The 15586-nt window shown below is 34.0% G+C and overlaps 1 protein-coding gene and 1 long non-coding RNA gene across 18 annotated transcripts in view; one reads left to right on the top strand and one right to left on the bottom strand.

The window, feature by feature from the left end:
• Positions 1 to 15586, top strand: part of LMNTD1 (lamin tail domain containing 1) — a 147947-nt gene that overhangs the window by 56103 nt on the left and 76258 nt on the right. For 10 of the 16 annotated variants that reach the window (XR_008912214.1, XR_008912212.1, XR_008912213.1 and 7 more), the window contains exon 2: positions 12797 to 12935. The gene's annotated coding sequence lies outside the window, so the exon portion shown is untranslated. Of the gene's footprint in view, positions 1 to 620; positions 811 to 12796; positions 12936 to 15207; positions 15341 to 15586 lie in introns of all 16 variants that reach the window. The other 6 variants (XM_056799412.1, XM_056799410.1, XM_056799411.1 and 3 more) reach the window with 4 other exon arrangements.
• The window catches only part of LOC103093965 (uncharacterized), an 81343-nt gene continuing 66159 nt past the window's right edge, over positions 403 to 15586 (bottom strand). The window contains exons 3-4 of one of the 2 annotated variants that reach the window (XR_001624814.2): positions 7169 to 7251; positions 403 to 886 (exon numbers count right to left, since the gene is read on the bottom strand). This is a non-coding gene — a long non-coding RNA (uncharacterized LOC103093965). The remainder of the gene's footprint in view (positions 887 to 7168; positions 7252 to 15586) is intronic. The other variant, XR_001624816.2, reaches the window with a different exon arrangement.

Raw genomic sequence — 15586 nt, 5'->3', positions numbered from 1 at the left:
CAAATTCTGTCTTACTACATTACATGTTTTCCTATCACCTACCTTTTACTACTCTTGAAGCATGGTCTTTCTTTGCTCTTTGATTCCAATAACTAAAATTTATACCACTACATATCTGAATAATATCTTTTATTCTCAGGCTTATTGTTATACACAAATAACCTTATAAAAATATTGCTAGGGGAATAAAAAGGACTATCTATGCTCGTATGAATAGCTGAAAGCATCCCCCTGACTCATCAATCAATTAAAACATAACTCATGCTTCTGTTTTTCTTGGCTATTACCTGGTTTACAATATACAAATGATACTGTTTGTGAGATTTAGGTTGGAATTTTTTGTTGAATGGGTCAATTGATCCATGGCATTTGAAAACATTTTAGCAATGAGTACAAATCAAATAGAAATAAATCTTTTAAATTTTATTATTCATAAGAACAATGTTACACTTGAAAATACATCCAGCTAAGCTCCATGCTCCTTTTTGGTATATAGAGCTTGCACTATTCAAACTACTACAAAGGATTTTATATGACTGATTTCTTCACAGAACAAAATAATTGTGACTTTTGACAGAGAGAATACCTTGTAATTGCTAATTTCCTGTATCCAAATATAGCTCAAGGTTGCTGCCGAATGGCATGGTGCTTTTGCAAGGAAGCAATACCCAGAATGATGCCAGTTTTCCTACAAATGCAGATGAAACCAGGTTACAAGGAGTTTCTTTGGATGAAACAAACCCCCTTATTTACTGCAAAGGCATGAAAAAGTCCACAGGACAATATGGTTAGGATCTTGTTTGTCTTGATGTAAGTCTTGTTTCTCATCTAAAATGTTCTGTCATTGGAAGTTGTCCATAATGTTACATTGCTGCCTTAAATGTCACTGTAAAATAAAGTCCAGAATTTTTTTTTGTAGCAGATATTTTTACTTCAAATATATTTTAATCAGTAATCTATTTCATTTCACATAGCCTGAAACTGACACATATAGCATTTGAAAATAATCTTCCAATAAATCCTTAATTCTCCTACAGGATCCTACCAGGGTTCCCTCTACCTTTGCCTTAGACTACCCTTCAAAGGCAAATGCACTTTCCAAAGTGTTGTTGTACAGGTAAACTTCCCCACCCTCAAGGGACTTTATTGGCCTATTAAATAGCTAAAAGAAACTAGAGGAAATGGCACAGTCCCAACATTTTGCCCACAATTTGTACTTTTAACCCTTATGGCACCAAAGTTGTATTTTCTTAACTAAAGGAAAATATTTCTTTCCTACTTGAATATAATATTCCCATTGATCATGGAAGAACATTTTTTCAGATAATCACATGAAACTATGTGAGAAGAGTTTAAAATCATAAATATAACTTTGATCTAGATTTTTTGAAATAGGAATTACAAATGATTCTTATTCTAGTGGACTGCAGTTCCAATTTGATTATTCTCCTGGCACATTACAGCTCTGAAATAAAATGCTTTTCTTTTTTTAATAAGTATTACAGTTGGATGCTCCTTAGAGATTGGAGTAAGGGGGGTGCAGTGGATTGATTTAACTGTCCAAGAGTCTAGCTAATATCACCAGACTCCTCAGTACATGGTCTTATAAATATGGAGTAATTAAAGAGTAATTAAACAAATAATTAAAATATTTGTTCATATTTCCTCTTGTTTCTGGTCTTGTCTATGACAAGTCCATGCCAACAGACTCAAGTTAAATTTTGAAGTACTGGAACATGGTCATAATATACCAACTATAATAGTGAATGGATTTAAAACTAGGTTAAATAAATAATGGCTGAAGAAAATAGTAAAGTTTAGCCAGAGAAGATTTGAGAGAAAAATGCTAGCTATCTTCAGATATTAATTTCTAAGGGAGTTGATCAGAGAAGTTCCCCCCACCTTAATTTTATAAATATAACTCTCTCCCCAATAGCATATAGATGCACATTGTTAAGAAGACAAAGACAATTCATGGTTTTTATTGAATGGGATCAGATTTTCATGGAAGAATTTATGTACTGACCTATAAAAAAGATAACTCTTGCCCCTATCCCCTCACCCTTCCTTTCACTTTCTCCTTTCTTCAAGAATACACCTATGGCCCGGAGATGGGTGGTCCTGTTCCTAGATGTGTAACCCTGGGCAGGTCACTTCACCCCAACTGCCTAGCCCTTACCACTGTTCTGTCTTGGAACCAATTGGTTCCAAGACAGAAGGTAAGGGTTAAAATTTTAAAAAGAAAGAAAATAGTTGTGCAGAATGGAAATTTCTCTCTTTACCACATAGAAACAGTTAATACTAACTTTTAGCAGAAACATACAACAAACTGTATAGCATTGCCCATGTAGCTTGAGACTTCCTTTCCTTCCCAGCCCCAAGAGATGGCAGTAGCCATGACAGTATCAAATGCAGAATTACATGGCAGAGGTAAGCATTTACTCAATCAGGTCCTCTGAGAGGTGAGTTGATGAACAATGTTCCTGAAACTCAGATTCCTGGATTGAAGAGCATATATTGGGATTTCCTTGGCAGGATTATTCTTGTATCTTGGCCCTTTTGCAGAGAAAGGTTTATTGGATAGCATCAGTCTTGGGGGTTACCTCAAAAGTAACTTCAAGTTCAAGGATAGAATGTTATCGAGAAAGTACAAATTTCCTGAGCAGCATATCTCTTAGAGAAAGAAAAGAAAGCTGCCTACATAGCCACTAGAGTTGGACGAACAGTAAGGATTACAGCTACAAATTGGAATTGGAAGCAAGATACTAAGACCTATTTGAACAATGTAAATATGAGAAATAATTTGACCCAAACCCTTTTTCTGGTAGACCCCTGCCCATTTTAAATAAATTTTATTCCTGGTTAGTTCTAATCAGTATTATTTTCCTTAATATAATTTTATAGAGATTTTTTTATTACTTATTACTTTTTTATTTTATATTTTATTACTTATTAACAAACAGTAATCAGAAGTCTGCTAGTTATATTTCTAGTTATAGTTCATGGTTTAATAATTATTAAAAAATAAGAATCCTAGGGGGCAGCTGGGTAGCTCAGTGGATTAAGAGCCAGTCCTAGAGACGGGAGGTCCTAGGTTCAAATCTGGCCTCAGCCACTTCCTAGCTGTGTGACCCTGGGCAAGTCACTTGACCCCCATTGCCTAGCCCTTACCACTCTTCTGCCTTGGAGTCAATACACAGTATTGACTCCAAGACGGAAGGTAAGGGTTTAAAAAAAAAAATAAGAATCCTGTTTTTCCCAGGAATTCAATATCAAAATTTAACTTAGTCAAAATGGCTTGAAGGGAACTGGCAAGACTAGAAAGGGAGGCTCCACTCAGTAATTGCTTCCCTTGTGACCCTTATTAAACAAGGTGAATCACCTAATCAAGAAATTAAAGTGAATCTGTTGATAAAGCCAACCTGATGATAAAGTGGATGATGATCTAACTACTATTTGGTAACAACATGACCAAGGGATGTACCAAGAGTTTGAAGCCCACCATTGAGATCACTCTCTGAAGCCAGCACTGATCAAAGGATGGGACTGGGCTCTGCAGGGACTAAAAGCTATACTCTAAAGAAGCTCCTCTATTAGATAGTTATTGGCTTAGAACTGTGCCTCAGTTGTCTTATTGTGGATTAGACAAATTTCTAGTGCTACATAAGGCTGAGTGATGAGCAAACATAAAACATGTTTGCCTTTTGAAGGAAATCTAAACCAGAGGAGGCACTAAACATCTGAAGGAGAGTCTCTGACGAACCCTGTAGTAGACCTAGAGATTCAATGAAATATTTTAAGTGTTATCCTAATGTCAACCACGACTTCAGTTCTTATATATACTTTGTGTTTATAGACTTCTGTTAATCCTTTATGTTTTCTACATTTTCTGTCATGAAATAAAGACTATTAAGCATTACTTTTAATGCTTTGGATGAGATCTTGGGTCTGATATCCAAATTTTCAGAAAACACATATAAGTATATTTGGAAATATTGCCAGGTAACTTCTAGGTGGTGTCCTAGGACATATAAAGAGAATATCAACTCTCCTGGGTCAGGCCTAAAGATCAGACTTGGTTTGGGTAAATCCATAATTTTGGTTATATTTTGAAGGGCTATGAATTCTAGAATTTAGTGGGATTAATCTTTTTTTAAAGAACCCTTACCTTCCATCTTGGAATCAATACTGTGTGTTGGTTCTAAGCTAAGGCAGAAGAGTGGTAAGAGCTAGGAAATGAGGGTTAAATGACTTGCCCAGGGTCACACAGCTGGGAGGTATCTGAGGCCAAATTTGAACCTAGGATCTTCCATCTCTAGGCCTGGCTCTCAATCCACTGAGCTACCCAGCTGCCCCAAAAATTTAGTAGGATTAATCTTGAGGCAATATCTAAGATTACTACTACCCAATAAGTGCTCTTTCTTTAGCAGAAGGCTACATTCCCAAGATATACTGTCTAGGAAATCAAGATTTTTTATCCTCTACACAGTAGGTGTATATGAATACAAGAATATGATCCATGAACCCCCATTTTGGTCAAATTAATATGTAATTTGTTTTGATTAGAACTCGGGACACTGCTCCTAAATGTTGGCATATCTTAGTTTGCTAATATCAACTATCAGGAGCTCTCCTCTCAGGTACACGTGGGCAAGCTTGTGCAATGCAGTGTGTCAATAATTAACTGCTCTCCTTTCACTCTGGAAAAAGTGAGAAAAAGGCCAGAGAAAAAGGCCAAAATAGTATCAATAGTTTCATTACTATCTTTTGTTAATATCTTTTATAGGTCAAAAGTTGGGGCTAGATAATACTATAGTTTAGCAGATTGACTGGACCCAACAGAAAATCACTGAATCAATTTCAAATTGGAGGGAGGTCTCTAATGTTGTACTATAAGGATCTTTCCTTGGTTCTGTTTTATTTAATATTTTAATGGTGGTTTGACTGAAGACATAGAAGCTTTGTTTGCATCCCAGAAATTTTAGTATGTTGTTTCTTCATTATTTTCTTTTACATAGATATAATAGTTTCTATGATTCTTTTTTTTTCTTTTTTTTTTTGGACCAAACTCACTCTTTAAAACTCCACTGTTAAATCTCCAGATGGAACTGTTTCTTTTCTATGTGGTCCCAGAGCCAGTTTCTATTTACTACATTATAGACTGTAAAGGTTATATTGACTATTTCTGACTTTTTACATGTGTTTGCAATATCTCTGTGCCTTAGTACATGGTCAACTTTTATAAAAGTTCCATATAATAGAGTCAATATTTTTTCTATCACGTTTATGAGATGCCATGAGAGAGAAACTCTAGTTCTCAGGAAATTTGACCAGTTCCATATTTTACATTTTGTCTTTCTTGAGACTTCTCCATAACTGATAGACAAATATTGAAGTCTCCTGTTATTATTGTGTTACTGCTTGTCTTCTTTGAAGTTCAGATGTTTCCTTTATGAACTGGGATGTTAAGACATTTGAAGCATACATGTTTATTACTTATACTGGTTTGAGGGCTATGGTTCCTTTTGGCATAATATAGTTTCCATGTTTATGTCTTTTGTATTTTTAATGTTTGTTTTTGTTTTATCTGATAGCCTGATTGTAATTCCTTACTTCTTTAGATTCATTTGATGTAATTTTGTCCCATCCTTTCAGTTTTAGGGGGGGTTTTTTGTCTTTGTTTTTTAGAGAAACAAGTAGTAGGGTTTGTTTTCTTATTTAATGTCATTATTTTTTCATTTTGTTGGATTATTTAATCCATTCACATTTAAAATTATAAGAATTAGTTTTACCTTTTCCTTTGGCTCTAAATGTTTTGGTCAGGTTATGATTGTACTCTTTTCTGCTATGAACACAGTATTATACTCCTTCAGTTTATTTTATGTGACTCTTTTTCTCACCCTCTGATCCCCTTTCCTTGTTTTTTTAATCCTCTTTCCCCTTAAAGTTTTACTAGTTCCTCTTTTCTGCTTTTATCTCATATATTTTCTCCTTTCTTTTTTCCATCTCATTTACTCAAATAGATTTCTCTTTCCTCTACTCCCCTACAAGCTGGTCCTGTTCATTAGGTATTTTAAAACGTCTTTCCCCTCATTGCTAGCCCTTTATTTCAGCCCAGCAGCACTCCCCCTAACCTCTTTCATGTACCCTCTCATGTTGTAATGTAATCCTACCAAAGAAGCATTCACTTGAAGGAAGTTTCAGTCCATAATGCTTCGTGCTGGGTTCTTCACTGTTACCTCTATCAGAGTTCCTCCTTCGCCCATCTCCTTGGGCCTATTTATAAAGGCACCTTGTACTGCTTTTTCTTTTTCACTGTTTCCTGCTGTCCTTATCCCTTGCATTTATTTACTCCTTCTGCATTTCTATTGTTTAGTGTTCAAAAAGGAAATAATATGTTCAGTTCTGATTTTCTTTCTAAAAATGTTTCAAACTCTTCTTTATGATTAAATATCTATATTTTGTTCTTTAGGGTTAAGCTCAGATTTGAAGCCTAGGACTGGACTGCATCCTGAATTCTGTAACTTTTCAGAATATATGATTCCATTCCATCTTTCTCTAGTAGATGTCATTTCCTTTGAATTTGAAGGTCTTTTTCCTGATGACTGATAGACATTTCTGAATTGAATTATTAAATTTAGCCACCATGAGTCTTGGAGTTTGTAGGAATTCAGGAATGAGTGTTAGATCATAGATTCCTGAACTCATTCACTAAATCTGGAGGTCAATATTTCCTCCTGTTTTTACTGTTTTCCTGTTGATTTATCTTTTATATTTCAAGGACTTTGAGATTTTTTTTTCTTCCTGATATTTTCTTTTAGATTCTAGATCCATGGAAATAGCTGAAGTTGCTTTATCTTTGATGTACAATTTCTATTTTAGAGATGTTTGAGAGGTTGTAGGGAATAGTAAATGTCTAATCCATAATTTTGTTACTTATGTGAACAGGAGTTATCTAAGTAGAACATTTATTGCCAGGGCAAATATTAATATTTCCATTTTACAGAGAATTGCTCAAGATTATACAAGTTAGTAACAGAGCTGGAACTATAATCTAAGTATCCAGACTTCTACACCAGTGCTCCCCTTCCACTACTGCCTCCTTGTAAAACATCCGACTTTCTTTTCATGTGAAAATCTGTTAGTTTAATAAATATTAAGTGCTTACGTTGTGCCACAGCACTGTGTTTGGAGTTAGAAGAGACATAAAGTTTAGATAACAGATGTCCCTTGCCTTCATGAGTTTAGAATCTAGTGGAGGATAAGATACAGATAATAAGGACAACATGAGCAACAAATATATTAAAAATTACAAAACAACATGTTTTCTCATTCACTGTCAATTTCTATACTACTCTTTGATAATAATTCATATTATAACATAATTTGTCCTTTTTGAGGTTTCCAAACCATCAGATATCAATGCCCTCAATACAAAAAATTTCTACCACTTCCTTTTAGTTTTCATGTGAAACATTCCACTTATTCTTTTCAAACAACTTTCTTTAGTGTTAACCTTCCCATGGACCTTTTTACTAAAATTTCTTTCAAGACGTGATGATTTACTTTTTTTTTTATTATTTACAAGACAAGTAATTATTTACTCCAGGAACTATGACTACATTGTAGTCAATCCATTTGCATACTAAGTGAGTTTGAAAGGTCATAGAGCTGTCTACAGTATCTCCAAGTCATCATTCAGAGCCCACTTAAGGATCTTTCATGATAGAGCTCCTGTAATAGCCAATTCCAATTTTAGACAAGTTGTGTCTTTATATTGAGTCGAAGATTGCTTATACAGCTTTCCTCAGTCTACTTTATTCTTTCCTCTGATCCATATGTCATATATCTTAATTTTTCAATATGATAGCTCTCAATGCTTGAAGTCCATGTTCCCCTAAATCTCTTTATAAGCAAACATTCCAAATTCTTCCAACTGATCTGAATGCACCATATTTTCCATTCCCCTCATCTTTTTGACATATTCCTTTGAACATACCCCAGTTTCTCAATATCCCTTTAAAATATGACATCCATGACTGAATGCAATAATCCAGATATGGGTTAGCTATAACAGACTACAATGATATTATAAACTCCCTTGTTCTAAAACTATACTTCTTTTAATACAGTATAATATTGTATTAGGTTTTTGAGCCACTATGTTTCACTGTTGTCTCAAAATATTTACAGTACACTAAAGTGCCTGGATATTTTTTCCCACAAACTTTATCTAACTACATTTCCCCATATTATGTACTTTTAAAATTCATGTATTTAAATGTAGGACTTCTTATTTTCTCCTAATTAACATCCTATTGGTTTCTTCACATGAATATATCTCTTCTGTTCTGCCTCAACTGCCTTTGTCTAGTCTCTTTTCAATAAAGTATATATACCCTTCTTGAGTAATATTGTAGTCAGAACCCCATCCCACCAAATCTCAGTAATAGCTCTAAGTGGTTTTATAAATGTTATAATTATCAATTTAATCATCATCAGAAAAATAATCCAAGCATATGCAAAATAAGGAGTCAAATCTCTTAACTTTGTAGCATCCTTTCTCTCCCATCAACTTCTCCCTTTTAAAGCTACCTTCCATCATAAACATATATGTGTTTATACATACTCATAATGTATAGATAAATACACATCATATATACTTATTTATGTACATTATCTCCTCCGATTAAAATATAAGCTTCTTGAGGATAAGGACTGTTTTGTTTATTCTTTGTATATTAGCACTTAGCACAATAACTGGCACAAAATAAATGTCTAATAAATATTTGTCAATGTATTGATTTGCCAAATGATTTCCTTTTTTAACAGCTATAAATATATTAACTATTTTTGAATATATTAATCTGATTTCCTTTTAATGACATTTGAGGGAAATTTCATGACCTTTATTGCTTGTAGTACTTTATCAGCTCACCATATATTAAGAGTTTCTATTTCTTTCAACCCTATAAATAATCTTGCCCTTTATTTGGCTATTGTTTAGTAATTTTAGAGACTGTAAGATGGTGTATATATATATATATATATATATATATCAATACTATATATATAGTAATGTGCTTCATTGAGACTATCACCATAACAATACTTTTGGTGATTAGCAGTTTGTATTATTTTCTTTAAGATCATTTCAGTTCAAGTCCTTTGATGATTGCCCATCTGGGGAACCAGTATTATTAGTCAAGGAAATATTCATCAGTTCCTTGATCCAATCAATCTGTAGAGCAATTTGGAAATATACTCAAAGTTCTCTAAAGCCATTTGATCCAGAAATACCACGACTAGGTTTGTATACCAAGCAGCCTTTAAAAAGGGGAATTAGGGGATCTATTTGTATAAAATATGTTTATAGCAGTTCTTTTCATGTTGGCAAAGAATTGGAAAATAAGGAAATGGCCATCAATTGGGGAATGACTTAACAAGGTGTACATGATTGCAATGGAATACTACTGTGCTATAAGAAATGATGAGCAGGATGGATTCAGAATAATCTGGACAGACTTATATGAACTGATGCATATTAAAATGAGCAGAACCAGGAGAATAATATATGTAACAGAAAGTATTGTATGACAAAAAATTGTGAATCTCATCACTGTTCTCAGCAAAACAATGATCAAAGACAATCCCCAAGGATTCAAGATGAAAAATGCAATCTCCCTCTAGAAAAAGAAATGATGGCATCTCAATACATACAGAAACATACTGTTTTTTACTTTCTATATTTTTGTTCAAGTTTTTTTTCCACAAAACAATTAATAGATTATGTTTTACATGATTGATCATATATAACATATCAGATTGCTTGTAATTTTACATGTAATTGAGAAAAAGTAACATTATTTAAAAATAAACTTAAAATATCCCCTAAAGAAATATGTATCAGTTCCTTATAAATTCTTAACATCAGATCTTTAGTTGATATACTTTTTTTACATTTTTTAAAGACCTATCATCTGTCTTAGAATCAATTCTAAGGCACAAGAGCTAGATAATCAGTAGTCAGCGACTTTCCCAGGGTCACACAACTAGGAAATGTAGCTGATATACTTGTTTACTAGCTTAGTTCACTTCATTATTATCATTTTACACTAAAATGATGAAACCATAATTTTATAAACTGGAAATGTTCAATTTACTACATTTATCTTTAGCAAGTTATGCTTGTATACTTTTCATTGTTCTTCCTTAAATGTAAAAGTATAAAGCTAGAAAATAATACTGAACTTACATACCTGAAGCAATCTCTTTTTTCAAACTAATAGTTCATGAAAACCTTTGAAATTTTTATTGCTGGAAAGAACAAAGCCTGACTTTTTACCTGATTAATAATTTCTCCAGTTGATGAGGCAGAAAGATACTCAGACACATCACAAATAAAGAACACCACAGACTGCCTACAAATGAGTTTTTAAGTTCTAAAGAAGGCTGTGAGTTATAGTCAAAGGACCTTTGAATTTAGAATCAAGAGGCTTGGGTTCAGGCCAGGGTTCTCTTACTCACTAGTTATTTAAACTTAAGCAACTGATGTTATTTTTTATTTTGGTTTCTTCATCTGTAAAATGGTAATAGTAATACTGGTACCATAGTCACTTTTAATTTTTGCCCAAGTTTTTTTCCATTGTAAATAGGCATAATATTTTCAGTTCTTCACAGGATTATTGTGAAAACACTTTAAAAGTCATGTAAAAATGAATTCTTATTATTACTAAAGTCAGTCAAGGATAAAAGAATCTTATTCAGTGAAAGTGCCTATATTTAATGCCAAAGCAATTTTTTAAAAAAAATATAGGAAATATTGTATAAAGAGCCACATGCCTTAGAAGAACACATTGTTTTTTCCTGTCTTTTTTTGGAGGTGGCAGAAGGAGGAAGGTCCAAACTGATTTCCTTAGTATTAGAGAATTTCCTGTGGGTAAACGTTTCTAACAGCTAAACTTCTTGTTAGAGAATAGCTGGGGGAACTAAGAGATTGTGTTTTTCCCATAGTTCTTCCTCAGATACATAAAAATAAAAACAATTGCATATTTACATCTATAAAGAGCATCCAAAAATGCTAAAATCTAGAATGAACTGAGGCCGACAATGAATTTGCCTCTTGAAGGAGAAAAATGTCTTTAAAAAGCAAAATATATTCTACTTCCTAATTTTAGATAAAAAAAGAAGGGAAGATAGTGAAGAGGGGAAGAGGAGGGTTGAGGGATGGAGAGAAGCAGGGGAAGGTAGAGGAGAATGAGAATATTATTGTAAATTGTGAATATATGGGGTAAGAAGAGTCCATTTCATCATCAGTTCTACAGTACTGTTGCTTTGGCAGATATCCCCTTTCTATCCTTCATAAAATGGCTGAATATGCTGCCATGGTCAACACCCAAGTTGACTTGCTGGTACTCTGTCTGTATTGGGGGTTGACTATCATAATCTCTCCTTCCAGCCAAGATGCTAAATCACCCTCAGATGCAGACTCTTCCTTTTTTCCAAGCTCTGTTTTCTGAAGCTATCCAGAGCTTTTAAGAATTTTATTACTTTAGGTCTTGACCAAAGATACATGTAAAACCCAGTGGAATTGTGTGTCAGATATGGAAGGGAGTTGGGGAAGGGGAGGGAAAGAACATGATTTTTGTAATCCTGGAAAGATGCTCTAAATTAATCAATTAAATAAAATTAACAATAAATAAATAAATAAATAAATAAATAAATAAATAAATAAATAAATAAATGAATAAATAAATAAATAAATGAATGAATGAATAAATGAATGAATGAATGAATGAATGAATGAATGAATAAATAAATAAATAAATAAAGGATTTTATCATTTTAAGAAACTTAGTACTGAGCTGTACTATAGGGACAATTACAGTGAGCTTAAATTAAATGGAAAGAAATTACTTGAGATTTTACATGCCTTAAAGTTTATGCAGGTCTTAGATAGATGACTGAACTTCTTCCAGATGTTATCATTGAACCCAGATGGCCTAATACTGGTTGGATGATGGGCAACAATGACCTAGATTTTGTTTTGGCCAACCTTCTACTATGACTTAGCCTTTCTAGAATTCACTTTCCCAATGTAGCTCTGGATGTAGAAGTCATTCCTATCAGACAGTGCTTTTGGCAGGGTACCACCCTATTCTGATCCCTATCATTCTGCCCTTTCCTTGAGCATCAAACAAGGAAGGATCTATTAGCTCATTCACCCCAAGCTTGTTGACCATGAGCCTTAAAAAGGGGAACCCCATCCATCAAAAAGAAAAAAACTTTCCTTACCCATCCTCCTGTGACTTCCCAAGCAAGCTTCAAGCTTATATTCAACTTGCAGCATGTTTCTTTACCTGCAAAACTTCCTAATTCTAGTCTCAGAATTCTGATATGCCTGAAGTAAATATATATGTACTAGACAGATATAACAACCATTCTGAAATTTTGGCTTTGGAGCATTCCCACTATTTCATTCACCAATATGATCATGAGCTGCCTTCATCCTCTGGATGTAGGTTTAATATCAGGGTTTCATTGTAGGAAAGTAGCTGCAGAAGCAGTAGCAGATTCTCCCTTCCAGAGACCACTTTGTCTTCCTAGGGTCTCCTCAAATTTGCCTTCCCTTCTTAGGCAAGCTCACCCTCTCATTCCCTAAAGCTGGAATGGGTTGCCATTGATAGGGCCATAGCCCCAGGCCATTTATTACTTTTGTGACCCCAGAACCTACCCCCTTTCTCTGCCTTCTGTCCAAAGCTTCAGAGTTATTTTTTTCCTGTATTCCACCTTACAGAAACTTATTCAAGACCATAACACACTTTGGACTTTGTCAAAGACAAAACTGAGATAAGAAGTACATCCTGGAAACACTGAACAGAAGCTGTACTCCACTTTCTCTGACCTAATTGTTCTACACTATTCCATGAGTTCAGGTAAAGACATCTTTAACACTTTTATCTTATTATTGGCCAATTTTTATCTTCAAATCTAGACTCAATCATTTATATTTTCCACTTCACCCCCAACCAATCCACTTGAGCTTTGAACTTATAAAAAAAATCCGTATGAGTAGAAATGTGGTATGTGGTAAGGGAGAAAAATACCAGGAGTATTGACTAATAATAAGTATTTGCAACCCACAAGACTTTGAGAAAATCATAAAATTGTCTTTAGCATTATCATCTCTAAAATTGGAAAAATTAACTGACCTATAAAGGACTTTTTAACTTGAAATCATATGATCCTAACTCCTAAAAAACTGAGAATTTGTCCAGAAACCACAAGACCTTTGGTTCAAAGAATGATTACAAGTAATCTTGGGTATTTGTGAAAAAAAAAACCACCTCTTTTGTTATAAATAGCTTTCATTTTATAGCTATTATTAAATATTTTCATTTACATTAATGTGATTTCTAAGATGTGACAGATATGAAAAACACTAGTTGCAAAGCATTTTATAAAAAGATGAATTTATTTTTTCTATTATTTCGTCTATTATCTTTTATCTTCATCCTTTCCTGTTGCTTAATAGTACATTCCTAAATCATGAAATAGGTTGATCAGGAGGTCAAAGAAGGAAAAAGTGGCTCCAAAATTGCTTTAGTCAAGTAGGTAATTGGGAAGCTGCTCTTACATTAAGAACCAATCCTTGGGGAACTCTATGGACTTGCTGGGTGATTTTACTGATTTTGAATAAGGGAACATTACTGTTTCTTCTGTTTATGCACATTATATTGTACTATCCCAGTTTATTCTCTTTCCAGGCCAATTAATTTGTATCAGATCATCCCTCCTGAGTCATGTCTTAAAGTGTTGCCATTGTGTCTTGTAGGAATTAATTACTACACTGTTATATGACCACAGACTGAACACTTTCCCCTGGCCAACTGTCTGGCAAATGCCTGCACTGATCCTGAGAGGGTTCTGGCTCAAGTCTATGGACAGATAGAAATAAATCCATCTCTATCATGCTGATGAAGCAACTCAAAGTATAGACAATATCCCATGAGACTGAAACAATGTCAATTTTTTTTTATACAAAGAAATAGCACATTACTACATAACTGGACCACCAGGTTCAGGAGTTTGTATCACACATTGAATTGGGAGTCAAAGGAGTTGGGTTTTAATCCTGACTGCCATTTACTACTTTTGTGACCCTGGGAAAGCAACCTACCCTCTTTGGTCCAGTCTCCCCAGTACTGAAGAATTGGTGTAGCACAATGAACAGAATCTGAGATTTGGAATATTGGACTTGAGTTCAAATCCTTCCTCTGTCATTTATTGTGTATGAAGTTGGACCAGGGCAAAATTAGGTAGGCAGGCATGTTGTTTATTTCCTTTATTTCCTTTTATTCACTATTCCCCAACTCCCCTGAAGAAAAGAAGAAGTTATTCTGGAGCATGGGCAGCTTAGAATCACAGACTATTGGAGCTGAAAGAGACCTTAGGGGGAGGAACCTCCTCATTTTATAGATGCAGCGACTCAGACCAAGAGAAATGAAATGATAGATCACAGAACTTGTAGGTCATAAAAATCTACAAATTTAGTACTTGGGCACTATTTCTGTCTCCCTGCCAAAGAACTAGGAAGACCCTGCTGCTCCAGCTGACAGAATTTTGGAGATCCAGGGGTCTTCTGCAGACCATCTCATTCAAAACTTTGCTCCCTTTTCAAAGACTTTTACCCCTGCTTGGGAAGGGCCAGAGAACTTAGTGGAGGCAGATCCTCATCAAATGAATGCTTTGCTATGCCATTTGTTAGGCATAAAATGATTTATTTGCCATTTCATCAAGTATGATTTAGGGCTAATGATTTTCATTACATTAAATGATAGTACTATTATTATATTTTATGTTTAAGTATCATTTTGTGTGAAATAAGTTTATTAATTTTTTATGGTCCCTAATCCTCAATTTCCCATAGTTATTGTCTTTAGTTACATGATTGCATCCATGTAATTCAGAGTGAAAATAGAAATATGAAGTATTTTTATTCTTAAGCATATTTTAGTGACTTGCATTAAAGATATGTAAAGATGTTTATCAGATTTATAAATAATATAAAGTTAATGTAGCCTAGACTCATTAGTACAAGATTAAATTAAGTATAAATGTAAATTCCTGCACTTAAAATAGTTAACTATTCAAGTACAGAATGGTGGGGACCTAGCATAAAAGTTCACATGACTTTTTGACTTGTAGCTGCCTGAAAAATTAAAACAAATCAACAATGTGAGCTAATTGCCCACAGAGTTAATACAACCAAGTAGAGAGTTCTCACTACTCAGATGATCTTCAGTGGTGTACCATGGTGGAAAGATATCTGAAATGTATGGTAAGAGACTTGGATTCTGCTTCTAGTATTTCCATTTGCATTATTATTAGGGTTCTTTATTTATGCTTTATTGTCCAAGACATTTTATTTCTCTGAACCTATTTTTTTACAATATAAAATAAGGATATGATTGGACTAAATGATCTCTAAGGTCCTTTCATGCTTAAATAATCTATGATTCTATAAAATTTCCTCTTTGGTTCTGGGGACCATATTTTTAAATAGGGCAAATAACAAACTGGAACA

Source organism: Monodelphis domestica, chromosome 5, assembly GCF_027887165.1.
Source record: "Monodelphis domestica isolate mMonDom1 chromosome 5, mMonDom1.pri, whole genome shotgun sequence".
Lineage (NCBI taxonomy): Eukaryota > Metazoa > Chordata > Mammalia > Didelphimorphia > Didelphidae > Monodelphis > Monodelphis domestica.
This window is presented reverse-complemented; position numbering and strand designations above follow the sequence as displayed.